The sequence below is a fragment of the Nomascus leucogenys genome, chromosome 10 (assembly GCF_006542625.1).
Source record: "Nomascus leucogenys isolate Asia chromosome 10, Asia_NLE_v1, whole genome shotgun sequence".
Classification (NCBI taxonomy): Eukaryota; Metazoa; Chordata; class Mammalia; order Primates; family Hylobatidae; genus Nomascus; species Nomascus leucogenys.
Window position 1 is genome coordinate 7080224 of NC_044390.1, and position 13931 is coordinate 7094154.

At 42.0% G+C, this 13931-nt stretch overlaps 1 non-coding gene across 1 annotated transcript; it reads left to right on the top strand.

The window, feature by feature from the left end:
- Nucleotides 1-1428: 1428 nt before the first annotated feature.
- LOC115837187 lies at nucleotides 1429-1569 on the top strand. The gene has a single exon (XR_004032204.1). It is a non-coding gene; the product is annotated as a U4 spliceosomal RNA (small nuclear RNA).
- Nucleotides 1570-13931: the final 12362 nt, after the last annotated feature.

The window sequence follows — 13931 nt, forward strand, 5'->3', positions numbered from 1 at the left end:
AACAAAAACCAAAAATCATATTTTGAGCCAAGTGTTTTTCTTCTCCTTTCGATCACTTAAGCTTCCTTAGGCTATCTTTTTTGGGTTGGAATACTGCTTGAAGAAGTGTGTGAAATATGAAACAAACGTAGACCTATTCTTCAGCAACTTTGAGCTTGTGCAGGGAGACAGATTAAGGGAACTGGAAGAAAAACAAAGACCAGAGAGAATTGGAATGCATAGTGAATCTGCCTGAAAAATTGATCACAGACTTTAGACATTGCACTGTAATACTAACAGCCTATGCTTGTCTGGCGATTTCCAGTTTCTAAAGTGCTTTTATGTCCATTACCTCGAGACCATGTTTAGGTGGGACATCTCTTTAGGAGAAGGGTGGGACAGGCATTGCTTTGTTTTTACTAAAACGAGCTTAGGAGAGACTGAATGCTTAGCATGCAGCAACTCACCCTGTCAACACGGGAACTAGTATTTAAACCTGGCTCTGCTGGCCCCAAGTCCTAGCCTTTTTCTGCCTTACCACAAACTCCACCTACTTGGGTTACCCTGGAAAGGCGCCCGGTGGCCACACCTCTCTTCTAGTAGGACTCAAGGCTGTTGACTTGCATTCCTGGGCTGCCTGCAGGCCCACACCCCCACCATCTGCATACTATAAAGGCTTTCTTCATGGAAGAACTCCAGACAGGGAAATATTTTGGTACTGGTCTGAATTAAATACCAAAGCCTTATTTGTAATTTGTGCTTAGGCTATGACGTAAAGGATTCCGAAGGGCGACAAGTGTGAGTCCATTTGGCATTCCTTCTTCGGGCAATGGGGAAGGAGATGGCAAGTCAAGGGAAGTTAGAGTTATCCAGCCCCGACTATGTCCAGCTGCCAGGGCTTAACTGAATTGACAGTCAGAGGAAGAACTAGCAGAGAGCTCTGAATCAGATTTCAGTGGTTCCACCTCAAATGGGAGTTTCTCATTGGTCTGGCAAGAGCCGTGGCTGGATTTAAAGTGAAACTGAGCCATGGACCCTGAGGGACAGCGCAGGATATTACAAATGACAGCTGCTTGTCTCAATAGCAACATCTGGTCAGGAGGCCTGATCCATGGCCCTTGGTATGTGAAGCATGGGGTGCATTGATATCCGGGTTTGAGTATCTGAAGAAAGCTGTTTTAGAGCAGAGCAGAGACTCAAAGCATTGGTTCTCATTCATTACTAGTCTTGTGATTTTGAATCAGGCACGTGACTTCTCTAAGCCTCAGTTTGCCAATCTGTAAACAGGAGAATAATAGTACTTGCCTCTCAGGTTCTTTTTTTTCTTTTGTCAAAAGCATTTTATAAGCTACAAAGGGTTCTAGAAATGTAGTTTATTACAATTGTTGTTACCTACAGGTCTGAATTTCCTGCAGGAAAAGGGGATAGAGAAGTATAAGAAATAATGGTAGCTTTGCACAGTGGCAGTATGGTAGCCCATGAGGTTTATCTGAGGCCCGATTATTGCTAGTTGAAAACGTTTCCCAATACCTTGCCATGATGACTTACAATATAGTCGGCATGGGCAATTTTTGCAGTCTGTATTGAAACTGAAATGAAAAAGAAAAAAAGAAGGAAATAAGGGGAGCAACTGAAGAACAGAAAAAGGAGCAGAGATAACATCCTTTAAATTAAGTTTTTAAGTGTTTTTAGGCACCTGGAGCCGTGATAAGAGCTATGAAAATAAGGTTCAGAGATATCACTGTAGATTCAAGGCCTTTGCACGAAATGGTGCAAAGCTGATATGGAATGGGGTAGAGATGGGAGTTGGGGAGGACAGGAGTAACATTGATGGAGCATCTACGACGTCCAAGGCATTGCTGAGGATGCCATTATCTCAAGTAAGCCTTTGCATAGAGTGTGCACCAGCCTCATTTTAGGGAGGAGGAAACCAAGACTCAGAGACATTGAGCAACTTGCTCAAGGGCACATGGCTAGCAAGTGATAGAGATGGGACTTGTCTGCCTCTAAAATACATCCTCATATGCAGCAAATGAGTCAATAGAGAAAAGTATAAATTGGGTAATTCATAGGGCATGTTATTAAAAAGGTGAAGGCTGAGAGAGAAAAAGAAAGCCCTGGCAGCTTGGTAACTGACTTCAGTCCTGTTTGCCTGGGACTTTCCCCATTTTAGAGTGAAAAGTCCTGTATCCTGGGAAGCCTCTCAGTCCCCGGCAATCTGGGATGGTTTGTCACCCTACAGCTGATAGCTAATTGCTGGCTTATTTGCTACCAGTTGGGTCATGCTGTTGCCTTGGTGAACACAGGCAGAATATTGATATCAGATGAGGACTTTCAAGGATGTGATGGAACAAGACAAAAACAAGACAACTCTGTAATTATGCCTGAACAGAGATAAAAACAGACACTGTACAACTGCAAAAATGACCAAATAGCCCCCTCTCCTGGCTAACGGGAGTGACTACTGCTTCTTCTTCAATCATAACTCTAGCCCTACCTCTTTCTTTATTTTTTTTTTTTTGAGATGGAGTCTTGCTCTGTTGCCCAGGATGGAGTGCAGTGGCATGATCTCAGCTCACTGCAACCTCCGCCTCCTGGGTTCAAGCGATTCTCCTGCTTAGTCTCCCGAGTAGCTGGGAATACAGGTGCATGCCACCATGCCTGGCTAGTTTTTGTAATTATTTATTGATTGATTGATTGATTTTTAGTAGAGACAAGGTTTCATCATGTTGGCCAGGCTGGTCTCGAATTCCTGACTTGTGATCCACCTGCCTTGGCCTCCCAAAGTGCTGGGATTACACGGGATTGCAGGCGTGAGCCACCGCGCCCAGCCAACTCTAGCCCTAATTCTATCCTCCTACCCACTAAATAAAAATGAAGATAATCATTAAATTTCCCTATGTTATATCTGACAGCTTCCATTCCGCACAGATCCCCCGGTTCCTTGAGTGCTCCCAGAAATCAGCTAACATACTGATTCACCTGAAATCAGCCAACACTCCCATAACAAGCCCTTTCTAACAGCCTCTTTCTGAGACACTTCATGGATCCTTATGGTGTGAACGGATCTCACCATGAAGAGCAAACCCAATTCTGTTTGACATCAGATGCGTTCCTGGAGGGTCTTTGACTTGAGGGCATTGATGGGGCTTACACAAGGGCAATGTGTGAAAAGTGGCAACCCCTAGCTTGTGGTGTCATAATTTTCTGTTTCTGGGCTAGCTAGACCAGATGCTTCTTTAAAGCAGAATCTCGTACTAAAAATAACTAGCATTTTTTGAGGGTTCTCACTTGCCAGGCACTGTACTAGGCTCTCTCCGTGGATTGACTCATTTAATGCTCATCTGCACTTTGCAAAATAGGTGCAATTATTCTTCTCGTATCATGGATGCAGAAGAGGCATCTGTATAAAACTACAGAAATTGCTCAGAGTAAGTGGCAGAGCCAGGATGACTCTAGAGCCCTGCTGACACCCACCAAACATTCAATGTTTGGGGATAAATCAATGGCCGACATGTCTTCAAATGAGCCACAGAAGGTCCTGGACTAATAATAAGACTAAGTCCTCCTACTGTGGTTCAGGCATAGTTTTGAACACTTGACATGTATTGACTCACTTGACCCTCACAACAACCCCATGCAGTCAGTATTATTATTACTCCCAATTTACAGATAAGAAAAACTAAGGCCCAAAGGGGTATATAAAACATTTATTTAGCACTTATAATGAATAAAATGCTTTCGTGTTTTCTTTTTCTTTCTTCACAACAGCCCTATGAAGTACTGTATTTGATATAATCTAAGATGCTATCAAGTATAAGAAACACCATTGTGATTTTATGTGCCATCAAGAAAAAATCCCACCAATTACATTTGTAAGAAGTCCTTGAATTGTATCCAGTTTTCAGAGACACTAAAACGAGAGGAAGAATGCATTTTAGAATTGATGAAATGGAATAGGTATTATTTATCCCCATTGTACAGATGTAAAACCTGAGCCTCTGAAATGAGTGATTTCTCAAAGTCAAAAAATTGGCCAAAAAAAAGGTCCATAAAATATGCTTTTTCTTTAGAGTTATTCTAAATGTTATGGGTATCTTTGATCTCTGAATTTGAAGGAGGGCTTCCTGGGTGTGTCTGGCTCATTGGCACCCCTGAGGCAGAACAGTTTTTGGGCAAGGGAGTACTACGTGTGCTGTTCAAATTACATCTTGTGGGTGGCCAACTACCTCATCTGAATGTAGGTGAGCTTTTCTTCTTTGCTGGCCCCTGCCAGCTTGTGGGAACCCTCACCCTGGCCCCAGTCCCTACACGACACATAACCTAGCCAGTCCCTTTGCTCGTGTTCTCAAGCCGTTTGGGGCCTGTTTGCAAGGCCTGCCATGCTCTCCCCGGAAAAGCCTCAATTACGTAGATAATAAACCTTTTCATATTCTTTTGGTATATGTGTGGCTTTATCAATCTTGACATCCAGACCAAATTTCGAGTGGAGGTTCCTCCTGCTTCTGCAGAGTGGTTACAAGTGGTCCCTAAGAAAAACTCAATGGAAGGCCACATCATTTAAAAGCCATTTAAAATTCTTTTAACAGAGAAAATATTAACCATGTCTTCCTAGCTATTTTTAAAACAAAGAGAGATCCTGCTGTCAGCTTCCATGTTTAATTGAAAGTCTGTGGACCCCTCTCAATGGTACTTCACTGTGCTTTCCTCACAAGATCCAAAGGAGAGCTGGTGGAAGGACGGCAGTGAGTGGCTTGGCCATCCTGCATGGGCCAGCACATGTGAGGATAAAGGACAGAAAGGAAAAGACCTTCCATATTGTCAGTCAGAAGAGGCAAGGCTAAGAGAATCTGGATGGCTTTAAAAGGTCCTTCTGGAGTGAATGAGAGGTGGAATATGTAAATCAGACAGAAAAAGGATAAAATACAAAAAAGATAAATTAGAGGGAAACAGATTTTGAAACTGGAGGGAAAATAAGTAAATTAGAAAGAAAAAGAAGAGGCTGGGCGCAGTGGCTCACGCCTGTAATCCCAGCACTTTGGGAGGCCGAGGCAGGCGGATCACGAGGTCAGGAAATTGAGACCATCCTGGCTAACACGATGAAATCCCATCTCTACTAAAAATACAAAAAATTAGCCGGGCGTGGTGGTGGGTGCCTGTAGTCCCAGCTACTCAGGAGGCTGAGGCAGGAGAATGGCATGAACCTGGGAGGCGGAGCTTGCAGTGAGCCGAGATTGTGCCACTGCACTCCAGCCTTAGCGACAGAGCAAGACTCTGTCTCAAAAAAAAAAAAAGAAGAACGAAAAACTATACTGAATTGGCAGAGAAACGTGGCACATTGAGAAGTGGAAAGAGAAATTAAAAAAGGGGTAATGGACAAGGAGAAGACGGTAACCAAGATAAACAATAATGTGAGGAAATGATATTCCCATCTAGTAGAGGCTTTTAATTGAGAACCATGAAGTTTTACCACATGATGGTTAAAATACACCCACTTCTGGGGGGTGGTATAAATAGGGTAAGCTAGTTGCTGCTTGGACACGATTCACACAGTAATTACAAGGTCTAACAACGCTGTTCCCAAGACTGAGTCATTAATCCCCATTTCCGATGATGTTGAAAATCGTAATGAGAAAACCCATACCAATGCATTCTAGGTCAATTTCAAGCTCTGTTATAAGAGGTATGGAGAGAAATCGATGGTATATTATTTTCCTGATTCTGAGTCGACATTTCAAACAGCACAGTGTGAAAATATAAAGACAGTGCCCTTTTAAAGGTCATTAGTGATTTCCATTACAATCCCTGATTTATCATTCAGCCCAGAAGATTTATTCTAGGCTGGGATGTAACCTAAGAGTTTGCTCTACACAAGGGAAAAGCAAAGTAGAAAAAAAAAACAAAACTACATAGTGGTTTTAAGGGCCTTTCTCCCCCTTTACTCTTTCTCCTTCCAGTTCAAAAGGAAGGCACGTGAAAAGACCACAACTTCAAACATTTAAATTTGGGTTTTTCTCTCTGTTTTATCCAAGTGATAAGATTATTTTTAACCCCTCCATAGAAGCTCTGTACCCTACTGGTAGGCTGGGAGATCTGGGGAAAATGGCTCTCCTTCTGTCATCTTGAAGAAGTATTTTTGAAGAATGTTAAGGGTCTCTTCCTTGCTCTTCTTCTCTCTTCCTCTATCTTGCTTTGCCAGCCAGAGAGAACTGCTGTCAGAGAATTCCTCAGGATCTTTGGCCATCCAGGAAAAGAACAACTTCAAGACAGATGATCTTGAGTATTTAAGAAAGGGCTATTCTGTGCAGCCTCTGCTGACCAAGGCAAGGTTCCTGCTACCTTCACCAGAAGCTCAGTGGCTTGGCAGTGATTTGGGCCAAATCAGGGAGCAAGCTGGCTGGGAAGCTTTAGAGCAAGCCACACAACCACAGATAGATCAATGAAAGTGATAGAAAGTATTATTTTGTAGGGTTTTTATTTTTTTTCGTAGTTATATTACTGGTCAATAGTATTGTGCATTCCAATACTGATGAAAAAAGGCTAAATCATTTAGGCTGCCTGAACCTCTGTTTATTTTGTTGACATGAGAGTGATGCTTTCTCCTGTAATCATTAACATTGGCCTGCTGGGCTTAATGCACGCAGCCAAACTCAGGCTCTCTACAGACAGTATCGAAAATAGGTGTATCTGAAGTCAAGGCAAGGTGGGGGTGGGAGAGGGGAAACTCCAGTCTTGATGTTTTATTCCACTGGAGAGACTGGGAGCCCCATTAGTTTACTGGTCTCTTGGTTTCCTCCCTCCCTCTGCCTGTGGAAGGCGAAGTGCTGCCTTTGATCAACGAGCATGGACTCACAAACTGTGCATTTGGGACCCACACCTTGCTGCCCTTGTTCTTGGGATGAGCTGTCCAGGAAACCTGCATTCTCCTCTGCTCTCCTACACCATAATTTTTAAGGAAAAATTTAGCTCCTCCACCCTCAAACAGAGAGAGACTGCTGAGATTTGAGGTTGAGTTTATATGATTCTGAGATTGAGTATGATGGGGTCACTTACCAAGTTTTTTGATTTCAGCTTGATTGTTAATAAAGGTAAAATTTTGATCCTCTAACTACAGCTCCTTTGCTTTACTACTCAACTGGTTCAGAAAGGAGAAGAGAGTGCTGTTTATTGTGCCTCTTTAGGCTCCCCCAAAAGGCTGAAATTCTGACTTCCCTTAATCATCTTGGGAATTTAATACCAGTAGTTGATGGCATGGAGAGTTTCTATAAGACACTTGGTTCCATACTTGGTGGCTTCACTCATTTCCTGAATAATGTTTTTTTTTTTTTCTTTAGATAGGGTCAGGCTCTATCACCCAGGCTGGAATGCAGTGGTGTGATCTCGGCTCACTGCAACCTACGCCTCCTGGGCTCAAGCAATCCTCCCATCTCAGCCTCCTGACTAGCTGGGACTGCAGGCACACACCACCATACCCAGCTAATTTTTGTGGTTTTTTTTTAGAGATGTAATTTCACTGTGTTGCCTAGGCTGGTCTCGAACTCCTGAGCTCAAGCAATTTACCCACCTCTGCCTCCCAAAATGCTGGGATTACAGGTGTGAGCCACTGTGTCCGGCCCTGAACAAATATTTTTTGGACACCTACAGTGTACTGGGACTGTGCCTCAGCCATGATCAAGACAGACAAAATCAAGAACTTCTAGAGGAGAAAAATAGCAATAATAAGAAATTGTTATAAATTGTGATTATTCCTATGATGGAAATAAGAGAAGTGAAGAATAAGAGGCAGAGGGTGACTTTACATAGAATGAATCTGGTTAAAAGAAGTTCTCATCTTTGCACATTCTACCATTAATTAAAATTGCTCATGATATTTGAACGGATACAAAACCAATAGTTAATAAACATAGTGATTCCTTGATATATACTATTAGAATTTTTAGTCTCCCTATAATTGGCATGTTTCTACTAGACTTTTTACGCATTGTCATACATTCATTTATTCAGTCAATGCATATTTTATGCCAGGAAATTTGCTAGGGGCTAAGGACATAGGGATGAATAAGACCTTCTTGCCACCCCAAGGAACAAACTATCTATTTAGGAGAACTAGTGACATAAATAAATAAATATAATATGATGAGATAAGCTGTCATGAAACAGAGTAAGGAGTGATCAACTTGAGATAGAGAAATTGGGGAATTTCAGGCAGAGGGGAATAAGCATCAAAAAACAACAAAAAGCATGACTTGTTTTTAAGTGGAGCAGGAGTGGGGGTGTGCTAAGGAGAGAGTATGGCCAAGGTACCAAGGTTCTGGAAAACTAGAGCATTTTCAGCATTACTCAGAAACATAGGCCCGATTCACCTTTTGCTTTGAACTTGTCCTTAAATGGAAGCTTGATTATTATTTTCATTCTAAAGGCAAACAAACCAAATCTCGAATGGGTGAAGTGCCTCATCCAGGTCACATGGTTGATAAGGAGAACAGCCAGGTTAGAATGAACACGAATATAATATGATCTTACTGGTATTACTATTAGAGTATATAGAAAGTCAGGGTTTAGATAGGTTTTAAAAAATGTATCCCACAAAGTACACATTCTTGTTTTGTGCAAAATTTCTGCAGAATCTTCAGAAAAATACACAAAATCCCATGAAACGTTGATGGTGGTTGTGGATTTATCTGTGCTTTCTAATAAAATTTTAATTTTGAGGAGGATTAATTCTCAGCTAAAACATGGCAGCCAAAATTTAATAGTGAAAAGGAGTGAGATTGAAAAACAAGGAAAAAAGTCAGTGTCTTGGTCCATTTTCTGTTGCTATAACAGAATGCCACAGATTAGGTAATTTTAAAGAAAAGTTTATTTAGTTCACAGTTATGGAGGCTGGGAAGTCCAAAATCATGGTGCTGGCATCTGGTGAAAGCCTTCTTGCTGTGTCATAACATGGCAGAGGGCATCACATGGTGAAGGGCAAGAGTGTACTAGCTCAGGTCTCTTTTCCTCTTTTTATAAAGCCAGCAGTCCCATCACAGGGGTCCTACCTTGATGAGCATATCTAATCCTAATTACTTCTGAAAGGTCCCTCCTCCAAATTCCATCAACATATGAATTTGAGGATTAAGTTTCCAGCAAATGAAATTTGGGAGACACACGTAAACCATAGCAGTCCGTTTAATTATTATTTCATTTGGCCTGAGCGAAAAGAATTTCTTGCTTAAACTTTTTTGGGTAGAGTTAAAAGACATTTTCCAAAATATCCAGGGCAGTCTTTGGTGAATAGGTCTTGGTATGTATTTAGGAGTATAATTAGAGAAAAGGAGGGGTTTAAAAGTGACTTATGCGCTATCTCTACTAATTATTTTTAATAAGGAGGGATTCGTGATGCAGAGTACTATTTTTTTCTCTCTTTGCATGTCCAAAGCAGAAGTGTTGTGTGTGTGTTGAGACATATCAAAGCCTGGCTGAACCTTCCTTAGCAGGTCTGGTAGTTTGATGTTAGTTCAAAGGAAACCTCCAGTCCCAAAGACTTTTAAATTTCTTTCTGCAAAATAAATTAAATGCTAAAAAGCCAAAAGCCAGTATAAACCTCTCTGTGCCTCTGTATGTGAATGACATAAGCAAGTTGTTTCTCTCCAAAGTATTATTTGGAAATGCGTGTTTTTCTTGTGCATAGCATATATTTACATCATGTTCAACATATGATGCAATCTTGGAAAGATGGACCAAGAAGGTGGGGGCTGCTGCTGAAGATGGCTCAGCTCACGGTTTTGTGCTTGGCTCAAAGAGGGGCCACTGCACCCAGCCACATTGAAATTTTCTTTTCTTTTCTTGACAGAGTCTCGCTCTGTCACCCAGGCTGGAGTGCAGTGGTACAATCTACACTACAGCTTCCGCCTCCTGGGCTCAAGTGATTCTCCTGCTTCACCCTCCTGAGTAGCTGGCATTACAGGCACATGCTACCACACCCAGCTAATTTTTGTATTATTGGTAGAGATGGGGTTTGGTCAGGCTGGTTTTAAACTCTTGACCTCAAGTGATCTGCTTGCCTCAGCCTCTCAAAGTGCTGGGATTACAAGCGTGAGCCACCAAGCCTGGCCACATATTGAAGTTTTCTAAGGCACACCTATAAACATGTCATCCTCTCCCCCAGGTGAAAAAAGAAAAACATCCTACATTTGACCTATAGGTTCTGCAGGGTCTTACCCTTTCCTCACTTTCCAGCCCCACCTAATACCATCCTTGTTCTTCTGTTTCTTCACCTTCCTCCTACCACAGGGCCTCTGCATGACCATTTCCTGTCTCACAGAATTGACTTTCTGACCCCTTGGCATTGCATAACTCCTATTATCATTTAGATCTCAGCTATCATCACTGCTTTATACAAATCTTTTCTGATGTCCTTGTACAGTTCAAACCTATTACATGCTCCCAGACCACGATGCACCTCCTTTTATGGTGTCATCATCATTGCTGTAGTTACACATTTATTTGTGTGATCAGCTAATTCATATCCATCTCCCCCACTAGCCTGTAGTCCTTATGGGCCATGAGACTGTCTCTTTTCACTCACTGTTACATCTCCTGTGTCAAACACAGATTCATTATGGGTGCTTAATAGATATTTCTTGCATGAATGAGCAAATGAATAACAAAGCCAGTAGATTTCAGAAGACGTTGGGTAGAAGTGGTGTGGCATGGTGGAAAGAGCACTGGCCTAATGTCAAGAGCCCAGAGCACTACACTTACTAAGTCAATAAACCAAGTATTAATTTGACCTCCTATGAGCTACACACAGTGGATACCCAGGTTGGTGAGAAGATTAAGATGCCATCTTCGCCCTTGAGGACTTCATTGTCTGCTTGGGGAAACAGAAACACAAATTGGTCCTTAAAATGTATTGTAGTAGGTATCATGATGAACTTATCAAAGTTATGATGCGTGTGTAGGTGTGTATGCATAAACAATAGCATTGACTTTAGCCTGGGTGGTTAGGTCAGGCATCACAGAGGAGATCCCTTTCACTTGAGTCTTTAAGGACAAGAGGAGTTTGCTTTTTGACGCTGGGAAAATAATTCATCCTCACTCATTCCACAATAATTTTGAGAACCAGTCAATAGGGATTATTATTTAATTTTCTGAAGACTCAGGTTTTTCATCTGTAAAAGTGGCAATGATGCAATTTTTTTTTTTTGAGACAGCATCTCCTTCTGTTGTTTACGCTAGAGTGCAGTGGTGTGATCATGGCTTATTGCAGCCTTGACTTCCCAGGCTCAAGCAGATCCTCCTACCTCAGTCTCCTGAGTCACTGGTACTACAGGCATGAGCTATCATGCCCAGCAAATTTTTATTTTTTTTGTAGAGATAAGGTATCTGTATGTTGCCCAGGCTGGTCTTGAACTCCTGGGCTCAAGCAATCCTCCCACCTTGGCCTCCCAAAGTGCTTGGATTACAGGTGTGAGCCACTGTGCCACCAGGCACAGAGTTTTCCCGGCCTACCTCACAGGGCTTGTGGTGGTTTGGTATCGGAACTCATCATCATCCTTTCCAACCTCCATAGGGCGCCTTCCAGAACTACAGAAACTGGAAAGGTAGGCACTACATTTCCAAGACTCTCTTGCAGCTAGGGTTACAACCATGATTTATGTTTCTCCTAGTTCCAATAACTCATCATATGAAAGATGGACGTTAGGTGGAAGCCATCTTCTTGTTGCTTTGCTGGTTTGACTGTTTGGGCTGGTGAGCCTGGTCACAGAGGCATTTTCCCCCTGCAGCAATTTCCAGTGCTTACTACCTAGTTCTGAGGGTGCTGAGAGGTATTTGCAGCACCAATGACTTCCCTATCCTTGTTTTGCAAGCTCAGTGGTATGTCCTTGAACTCAATAGTTCCAGGAGTAGCCTCGCCACGGACCCTTGTAACTGATTCTGGCAAAGTGGGGGCCAGTTCAACAGTGTTGTTTAGGTGGTCATTCCTGGAGGCCCAGTTTAGAACCCATTCTTCTAGCCCTCCAACAATTTTGTAAGAGATGAATTTTTTGGGCCGGGCACGGTGGCTCACGGCTGTAATCCCAGCACTTTGGGAGGCTGAGGCAGGTGGATCACGAGGTCGGGAGATCGAGACCATCCTGGCTAACACAGTGAAATCCTATTTCTACTAAAAATACAAAAAATTAGCTGGGTGTGGTGGTGGGTGCCTGTGGTCCCAGCTGCTCAGGAGGCTGAGGCAGGAGAATGACGTGAACCCGGGAGGCAGAGCTTGCAGTGAGCTGAGATCGTGCCACTGCTTTCTAGCCCGGGCAATAGAGTGAGACTCTGTCTCAAAAAAAAAAAAAAAAAAAAAAGATGAATTTTTTGGATTAAAATTTTTCTGATTAAAATAACTGGAGTGCGTCTTCAGTCTCCTTTTAGTGAAGTCTAACTCATAAAAGGCTAGTGTGCTGTACCAGTGAGGCAATAAGTGTAAAAGCACTGTTCATTCATAATTTATTCAATAGATACTTTTTGAGTATCTACTATGACCAGATACCGAGCTCAGCGCTTGGAGATACAACAGTGAATAAGAGAATATAGTCCTTGAATCATGGAGCTTATGCCCTAGGGGAGGAAGCAAACAGGAAATAAGTGAAAAGCACTTAAGATAATTACAGATGGTGACAAATGTTATGAAGAACATATAAAAGGGGTTGAGCTAGAGGATACAAGGCAGTGGGAGGAGAACTTAGAGCAATTGGAAAAGATGTCTCTGAAGAGGTGACAACTAAAGAAGCAGTTATATGAGTGTGTGTGTGCATGTGCGTGCATGTCCACATGTGTGCAAATTCATGTGTATAGCCAGGGTAGCACAAATACTCCAAGCAGAGGGAACAGCATACGCAAAGGCTCAAGGTTATTGTATAAACAGCAATATTGCTGGCTTGAAGGTGAAAACTTCCTAAATTGGGTGGGTAAGCTCAAGGCGACATTGTAAAGCCTGTGGTTTATTGTTGGTATTTCCTGTTGGCCCTTTCAGCTCTTTCTCTTACCCAAACAGATCCTTCCACTACACTTCTGGAAACTTCTGCTGCCCATTCAATAAACTCATTCACTCAACACATATTTGTGGAGCACTTGCCACATCTCAGAGTGGTGCTGTGCACTGAGAATAGATATGTACATAACTAAGACATGGCCTCTGCCCTTGAAGAGCTTACACGCTCCATCTGGGCCTGCCAATCTCCAGGTTTTAGACACTTTACTTCCTTTCTGTCCTTATTAAAATGACTAATCCTGTGTCCCCACCTTCAGAACTCAGCTGACCTGCTAGCCAGGTTTCTTTTTTTTTGAGATTAAAAAAGTTTTATTTTAGAAAATGCAAGTAGACAGTTACGATTTTGGAGTGAGAGAAGGCATTAATATTCATAAAAGGTGAGGATACAATCCACAAAATAAACAAATAATTCCATAAAAAACTTTTAAAAGACATGTCAAACAATTCTATAAAGTTAAAACGAATGACAAATGGGAAAATATCTGCACCACAGCAAACAGGAGGATCACTACACTTAATATATAAAAAGCCCTCAGAAATCAAAGCCAGAAAGTAGAAAGGCAAATATCCAACATAAAAAGGAGCAAAGGTCATGAAAAAGTAGTTCGCTGAAGAAATACAATTGTTGAATAAACACAAAAAATTCTTCAATCTCACTAATAATGCCTTAATAATGAGAAACAATTTTACCTATTAAATATGCAAGATTAAAAAAAATTCTAAGTATTGCCTGCTAGCCAGGTTCCTAAAAATACACTAGCGATTTAATTCCACTCCATACTCCTCTTAGCATATCGTGGTTGTCAAATGAACACGGCATGCAGAAGGGAACACAATTGCAAGCCCAGGAAAAGACTTGGCAGGGGGACCTTATTTTGGTGAATTTACCAGAGTCCAAGATTTAGTCCTCAGCCTTGTAGTATCAGAG